We start from the raw sequence: 7,829 nt of genomic DNA on the forward strand, positions 1-7,829 counted from the left end.
AAAAAAGAATTCTGTTGTCCTTCCCTACCAGGGACTCACAGAAGTGTGAGTGACTCTTTAAACAATCAAGGAGAAAGCAGATGCTGGAGATCAGAGCTGAAAAATGTGTTGCTGGAAAAACACAGCAGGTTAGGCAGCATCCAAGAACAGGAGAATCGACGTTTCGGGCATAAACCCTTCTTCAGGGCTTCCTGAAGAAGGGCTTATGCCCAAAACGTCAATTCTCCTGTTCCTTGGTTGCTGCCTGACCTGCTGTGTTTTTCCAGCAACACATTTTCAGCTTTAAACAATCAACAAGGTCAATAAATATATTTCAGAATGCCATATTCATCAAGAGCTGCAGCCAATATCTAAAGTGCCAGACTCAGCTATTAATAATCACTCAACATCAGACTCATATGTAACAATCATATGCCACGCTGCAGGCCCACACTCACGGTTATAGCTTGCACAGCGTCAGCAATTCAAAGAATGAACTCTCTTTTGCAGAACAAGGATATGAGCAAAAGGAAGCAGCAGGAGCTAATGGAAGGGGCCAGGTATGGCTGTGTTCTAACAGCCGTAGAGGGGATGGTGAATCACATTTCCAGCTCATATCTTCTGATTTACAAGTTGCAGATCGTGTACGTTCACACCACTTACTTTTGTCAAATTGTGTACCATGACCGTACACTTTCTTCTTTTAGATACCCAAGGAATCCAACTTGTCCAGGCAATAAAGGAACCAACTCAGTGGAGGAACCCATCCAGCTGAGAACACTGTTTGCTTCTTTGAGGGTAGGTTAGGTTAGATTAGATTAGATTCCCTACAGTATGGAAACAGGCCCTTCAGCCCAACAAGTCCACACCGACCCTCCGGTGAGAAACCCATCCAGACCCATTTCCCTCTGACTAAAGCACCTAATGGACAATTTAACATGGTCAATTCACCTGACCTGCACATTTTTGGACTGTGGGAGGAAACCGGAGCACCCGGAGGAAACCCGCACAGACAAGGGGAGAATGTGCAAACTCCACACAGACAGTCACCCAAGGCTGGGATCGAACCTGGGTCCCTGGCGCTGTGAGGCAGCAGTGCTAACCACTGAGCCACCATGCCACCCATTAGAGGCAGGATCTGTGCATGGTGAGACAACGGTACAACTAGTGTGCAGCTATAGTATGGGTAAGGACAGCATTGTACCAGCTCCTGGGGCGTCACCAGTCATTCTGCTGACCACTTTGATGGGGCAATGTATCAAAGATGATGGGTAAATGCAATGATGCATTGGCAGAACTACCAGAAAATCTGCAGTCAGTGGCATGGAATATGCAACAGTCCATCACCAAGTTGCCCCATGCATTTCCCAGAGCTTGGATGATCAATTCTGTTTGTATATTTCTAGAGACAACCACGATGGCTGACACCCTCAGCTTCCACTGCTGCACCATTACACAATGACTGACTGCTACAGTGATAGATCAGACTAACTTATTCATGGCGAGACACTGCCCACTATGACAGAGCTACAGCGAGGGAAGAAGCTTGGGGCATGTCACAGTGGTTCAGCAATCAGCCCTTCATAGAATATTCAGGGTTGCTGAGGCCCCACTCTAGGGGAGTGAAGCAGGGTCCAGATGGCCTTTCTTAGGATGACAGACTTGATCGTCCCACTCCTCCCACTCCAACAGACGTTGTTGCTTTATATCAACCAGCTCAGCCAAGGTAGTAGATTCAGGAGCCACACTTTCCAGGGCAACAGCGTTTTGTTCAAAATGAATTCAAACAGGAACTAGGCATCACTGGTCAGACCAGCATTTATTGCCCATCCCTAACTGGCCAGCTCAGAGTCAACCACAATCCTGTGGCTTTTCTTTTCCCTGAAGGACATTAGTGAACCAGGTGAATTTTTGCAGACAATTGCCTGAAAGTTATCACTGAACTCTTAATTCGAGATTTTCACCAAATTCAAAATCCACCATCTGCTGTGGAAAGGGCCCTGGATATCAGCCTAGGTATCTGGTTTAATAATTCTAGTGATAAGACCACGAGGCCATCCCCTGCTCATAGTCCAGCACAGCCTCCAAGAGGAAGGATCCATTTGTGATCTCGCCTAATAACAGTGACATTGAGGATTAGGAAAGAGATTCTCCTTATTGATGATAAAAAGCAGAATCTCAAATTGGGCGCATGGTAAATAAGGTTAAAGAAATAAACATATAAGAGCTCAAAGATGGTGTGGCAGAAATGGGCTTTGATTAAATGAGTATTGGTGCTTGTGCTGTAAAGCAGGAGCTGTAACACTGCAATAGTATTCACCTGAACTATGCTGGGACCAGTGTGCTGGCAAGTCATACAAATAGGGCAGCTAGCACTTTAAGTATGAGGGGGAAGGGAACATGTGAGACTGCATGCAGTAAATCAAAGGGAATTATAGAACATGATAGCAATGTGGATGTTTGTAAATTGTATTTTGCAGGAAGGAATAGAACATTCAAACTTAAGAATGCACCAGCAGCGGAGGCCAGAGACTGTAAAAAAAGAGTTAACAGCTCTTTTTTAAAAATTCATTCATAGGATGTGGGTGCCATCAGCTAGGCTAATTATTATCCACCTCTAATTGAACACATTGCTATAGGTCTGGAGTCACTTATAAGCAGGTCAGGTAAGACCAACAGATTTTCTTCCTTATGAACCAGAGGGGTTTCCCTCGACGATGGTTTCATGCTCATTATTACATTTTAATTCCAGATTTTTAAAATTTGAATTTTATTATGGCAGGATTCAAACCTGGGCCTCCAGAACATTTCCTGGATCTATGAGATTAACAGCCCGGTGATACCAGCACTAAATCATCTGTACTTGGCTGCAAATGAAAACAGCATTCATAACAAAGGGATACACTGTTATCACAGTTAGTAATAAATATGTATGGCCTGACAGTCATTAGAGGTATGGATTTAAGGCAACCAAGGCTGGGTTCTGAAAATTGAACAGCTTTGATGTCTTGAGAAGACAGGAAGCTAGGATAAGGTGATGGGGTAACATTAATGATGATGTTAATGCAGTAGTCAGAGATAACTTTAGTTCAGCAGAGCAAGATGTAGAATCACTTTGGGGCAGAATTAAGACATGGAAAAGGTCAGAGGTCATTTGTAAGAGTAGTTCACAGCCACGCTCCCCTCTCAACAAACACTAGGTTTACTGTAGACAAAGGTATATAGTAAGGAATAAATGGGGGTGTGTAAGAAAGATACAGTAGTCATGGTAATGATCGACATGTAGCTCAGGCGAATCAGACTGGCAAATAGTAGCCTGGAAAATGAAATCCAAAATGTATTTGGCACAATTACATAAGGCAACATTACTATTTAAAACGGGTGGTGATCTTATGGAAACATATGGGATTCTGAAGGGTCTCAATAGAGTGGATTACAGGAGGGTGTTACCCTTGCAGAAGAGACTAGAATTATGGGATACAATTGAATTATGAGACTTCCATTTTAAGACAGACAAGAGAATTATTTTTCTCTCAGAGGATTGTTAGTCTGTGAAATTCTGTTCCCCAAAAAACAGCAGAGGCTGGGTCACTGCATTTATTCAAGACTGAGTTAGATAGGTTTTTGATAGATACATCAGTCAATGATAATAGGAAAGAGACACGCAAGTGGGAGTTGAGGTTACCACGAGATCAGCCATGATCTTATTGAATAGTGAGGAAACACAAAGTACCAAAGACCGACCAAATAAGCAGCCTTCTTCTTGGCACACTTGAACGAGTAGAGCGTGAATAACATTTCCTTGTACACAACTGAATCAGTGCATTGGTAGATTTGGTTTGGAATGGTTATTTTCTGCTGGGCTCAATTTTCACATTGTGGTCAAATTTTATAAATTACGGTGGATCCCACTGCTGAGATCATCTTATGATGGGAGAGGATTCTACCACTGCTAATCATGTTGGCCTCGTGATCATTGGCATTCTTTTTGCCAGTTCCTTTTCCATATCTCCTCAAAGAGTTGTGCTTCTTCTTCCCAGGTCAAGTTTGTTCTGAGTGTAACAGTCTCCCAGGCATTGACATCAAAGTTGCATTTCTTGTGGTAAGCATTCTGGGAGTCTCTGAAGTACTCTCTTGGTTCACCTCTCGTTTGAGTGCCTTCCTTTAGCTGGGCGAAGTGGATTTGATTTCGCACTTGGACCTTAGGCATCCAAAACACATGGCCAGCCTAGCAGAGTTAGTTTTGGATAAACATGGCCTCGCGCTTATGCTATTAGCTGCTTCAAGCACACTGATGTAAGTACACCTGACCTCCCAGCTGATGCACAGAAACCATCTCAAACAGCGCTTATGATACTTCTCCAGGTACCGGGGAGTTGGGGGTGTTGTGGTCATGTCACTGCACTAGTAATCCAGATGCCTGGCCTGATGATCTGCATCACATTTGTTGAGGAAATGGAATTCAGTTAAAATTTGAAACTAGCAGCAGAGAGGTGGAAGAACAGATTGGGCAGCACATCTTGGAAAGGTGCAGATGTAACAAAGTTGTTGTCGTTGTGGGTGACTTCAATTTCTCTGATATTAATTGGAATCTCCTTAGTACAGATGGTCTCGATGAAGCCAATTTTGTCAGGTGTGTCCAGGAAGAACTCAATATTTAGACTGGGGGAGGCCATATTGGAGTTGGTGCAAGGCAACGAGCCAGGCCAGGTGTCAGATCTCTCAGGAGGAGAGCATTTTGGTGACAGCAACCACAACTGCTTCACCTCTAACTTAGCGACGGAGAGGAATCAGAACTGACAGTATGGGAAAGTATTTCAAGGTTGGGGGGGGGGGGGAAGAGAAATTATACTGCTATTAGACAGGAGCTGTGGAGTATAAATTGGGAACAACTGTTTTACAAGAAATGCACAACAGAAATGTGGAGGCTGTTTAAGGAGCACTTGTGAGCGTTTGATGACTTTGTCCCACTGAGACAGGCAAGGAATGGTAAGGTAAAGGAGCTTTGGATGACAAGAGGAGCTTCTCTCAAGAGGAAGCTTACTTAAGGTTCAGAAAGCAAGACCTAGCACAGCTTTAAAGGATTACAGGGTAGCTAGGAAAGAATTGAACAATGGACTGAGGAGAGCTAGGAGGGGGCACAACAAAATCTTGAGAAGGATGAGGGAAAGCCCAAAGGCGTTCTACAGTTATGTGAGGAATAAGAGAATGTTCAGACGGTAGGGCCGATCAGGATTAGTGGAGGGAACTTACACCTGGAGTGTGAAGAGGCCCTAAGTGAGTTTGTTGCTACAGTATTCCCGAGAGAGGGACCTTGTTGATAGTGAGAACACCATGGACCAGGTTAATAGGCTTGAATAGATTGATATTAAGGACGTGGATGTGCTGGAAATTCTGGGAAACATCAAGATAGATAAGTCCCCAGGACCAGAACAGATATATCCAAGGTTACTCTGTGAAGTGAGGAATGAGATTAATGCGCCTCTGGCGATGATTTTTGCATCCTCACTCTCCATGGGAGTAGTACCGGCTGATTGGAAGGAGGCGAATGTTGTTCCTCTGTTCAAGAAAAGGAATAGGAAAATCTCTGGGAATTACAGACCAGTCAGTCTTACGTCTGTGGTGAGCAAGGTATTGGAAAGGATTCTGAACGGTCGAATTTATGACTATTCGGAAAAACATAGTTTGATTAAAGATAGTCAGCATGGCTTTAAGGGGGGCAAGTTATGCCTTACAAGCCTTATTGAGTTCATTGAGGATGTTCTTTGGGGTAGCATGGTGGCTCAGTGGTTAGGACTGCTGCCTCAAAGCACCAGGGACCTGGGTTTGATTCTCCCTGCGGGTGACTGTGTGGAGTTTGCACATTGTCCCCGTGTCTGCATGGGTTTCCTCAGGGTATTCCGGGTTTCCTCCCACAATCCAAAGATGTGCAGCTTAGGTGAACTGGCCATGCTAAATTGCCCACATTGTTCAGGGATGTGTATTAGTCAGGGGTAAATGCTAAGTAGTAGGTGAATGGGTCTGGGTGGGTTACTCTTCAGAGGTTTGGTGTCGGCTTGTTGGGCCGAATGGCTGATTTCAACACTGTAGGGGTTCTAATCTCTGTATATGTCAAGACATATTGACGAAGATCGGGATGTGGTGTATACGGATTTCAGTAAGGCATTTGATAAGATTCCCCGCGGTAGGCTTATTCAGAGTTAGGAGGTATGGGATACAGGGAAATTTGGTTGCCTAGAAACAGAATTGGCTGGCCTAAAGAAGACACTGTGTGGTAGTGGATGCAAAGTATTCCATCTGGAAGTCAGTGACAAGTGGTGTCCCACAGGGATCTGTGCTTGGGCCTCTGCTCTTTGTAGTTTTTATAAATTACTTGGATGAAAACATGGAAGGGTGGGCTAGTATGTTTGCTGATGATACAAAGGTCAGTAGTGTTGTAGATAGTGTCGTGGACTGTTGCAGGCTACAAGACATTGACAGGATGCAGAGCTGGGCTGAGAAGTGGCAGGTACAGTTCAAACTGAATAAGTGCAAAGTGGTTCACTTGGAAGGTGGAATTTGAATGCTGAATACAAGGTTAAAAGACAGGATTCTTGGCAGTGTGGAGGAAAAGCAAGATCTTAGGGTCCATATAGATGTCTCGAAGTTGCCTCCCAAGTTGATAGAGTTGTTAAGGCAGTAAATGGTTTTTGGCTTTCATTAACAGGGGAACTGAGTTTAAGAGCTTTGAGGTTTTCTGTAGCTCTATACAACCCTGGTTAGACCACACTTGGAATATTGTGTTCAGTTCTGATCGTCTCATTATAGGAAGGATGCGGATGTTTCTGAGAGGGTGCAGATGAGATTTACCATGATGATTGCTGGACTGGAAAATGTCTTATGAAGAGAGATTGAGTGAGCTAGGGCTTTTCACACTGGAGAGAAAAAGGAAGGTGACTTGATAGAGCTGCACAAGGTAACGAGAGGCATAGATAGATAGCCAGAGACTTTTCCCCAGGCAGAAATGGCTGTCACAAGGGGTCATAATTTTAAGGTAATTGGAGGAAGGTATAGGGAAGCTATCAGAGGTAGGTTCTTTACGTAGAGCATGGTGGGTGTATGGATGGCACTTCCAGCTGTGGTAGAAGAGTCAGAGACATTAGGGACATTTAAGCAACAGCTGGACGAGCACATGAACACGTGCAAGTTCGGTTGATATTAGATTAACAAATGCTCAGCACAATATCGTGGGCTGAAGGGCCTCTGCTGTTCTGTATTCTAAATGTTAGTCTCAATAATGACCACTGCCAAACTAACATTAATTGATGTAACAAAAAGAGCTGATTCAGTCATGTACCTTAGGGAAGGACATCTACCACACAACAAAGATTGGCTGTGGCAAGGGGAAGGTAAGGTTTGGGACAAGGGAAATTCATTGCTATTAATGGCGTCCTACTCAGGTGAAGTCTTCTTAGACAACTTGGGCCAGAAGTGCTGTATTCTCGCTTCCTCCACATCCTCCTCCTTGTGTAATTATGTCAGTCTCAGGAGCTCACTCCAAGGATTCAGGAGTTGGAACACCACCCAGATCCCAGAGCATGGGTTGGATCACCCAACGACTTGCTGCGTGGCTGAAGGTGTGTCCACGACTGATGCTTTTCTCCATTAGGTAAAAACCACTTAAACCTGTGAGGGAAGCATACTGGGATTTTTAAAAGCTCATTTATTTACAAGCAAAATCTCTGGTTGTCGCCTCGTTATTTGCATTGACTATTTTCCACAACTCTAAGACGATACTGTTGAGGTTTAGCTTATGCAACTTTGCATGTGTTTAATTCATAATAATTGCAGCCGGACGCGATCGGAATCTC

General features: G+C 44.1%; 1 pseudogene; it reads right to left on the reverse strand.

Annotated features, from left to right (window-relative positions):
• LOC140479462 (NAD(P) transhydrogenase, mitochondrial-like) overlaps positions 1-7,602 on the reverse strand; it is a 184,778-nt pseudogene extending 177,176 nt beyond the window's left edge.
• Between the last annotated feature and the right edge of the window lie 227 nt (positions 7,603-7,829).

Source organism: Chiloscyllium punctatum, chromosome 1 (genome assembly GCF_047496795.1).
Source record: "Chiloscyllium punctatum isolate Juve2018m chromosome 1, sChiPun1.3, whole genome shotgun sequence".
NCBI lineage: Eukaryota > Metazoa > Chordata > Chondrichthyes > Orectolobiformes > Hemiscylliidae > Chiloscyllium > Chiloscyllium punctatum.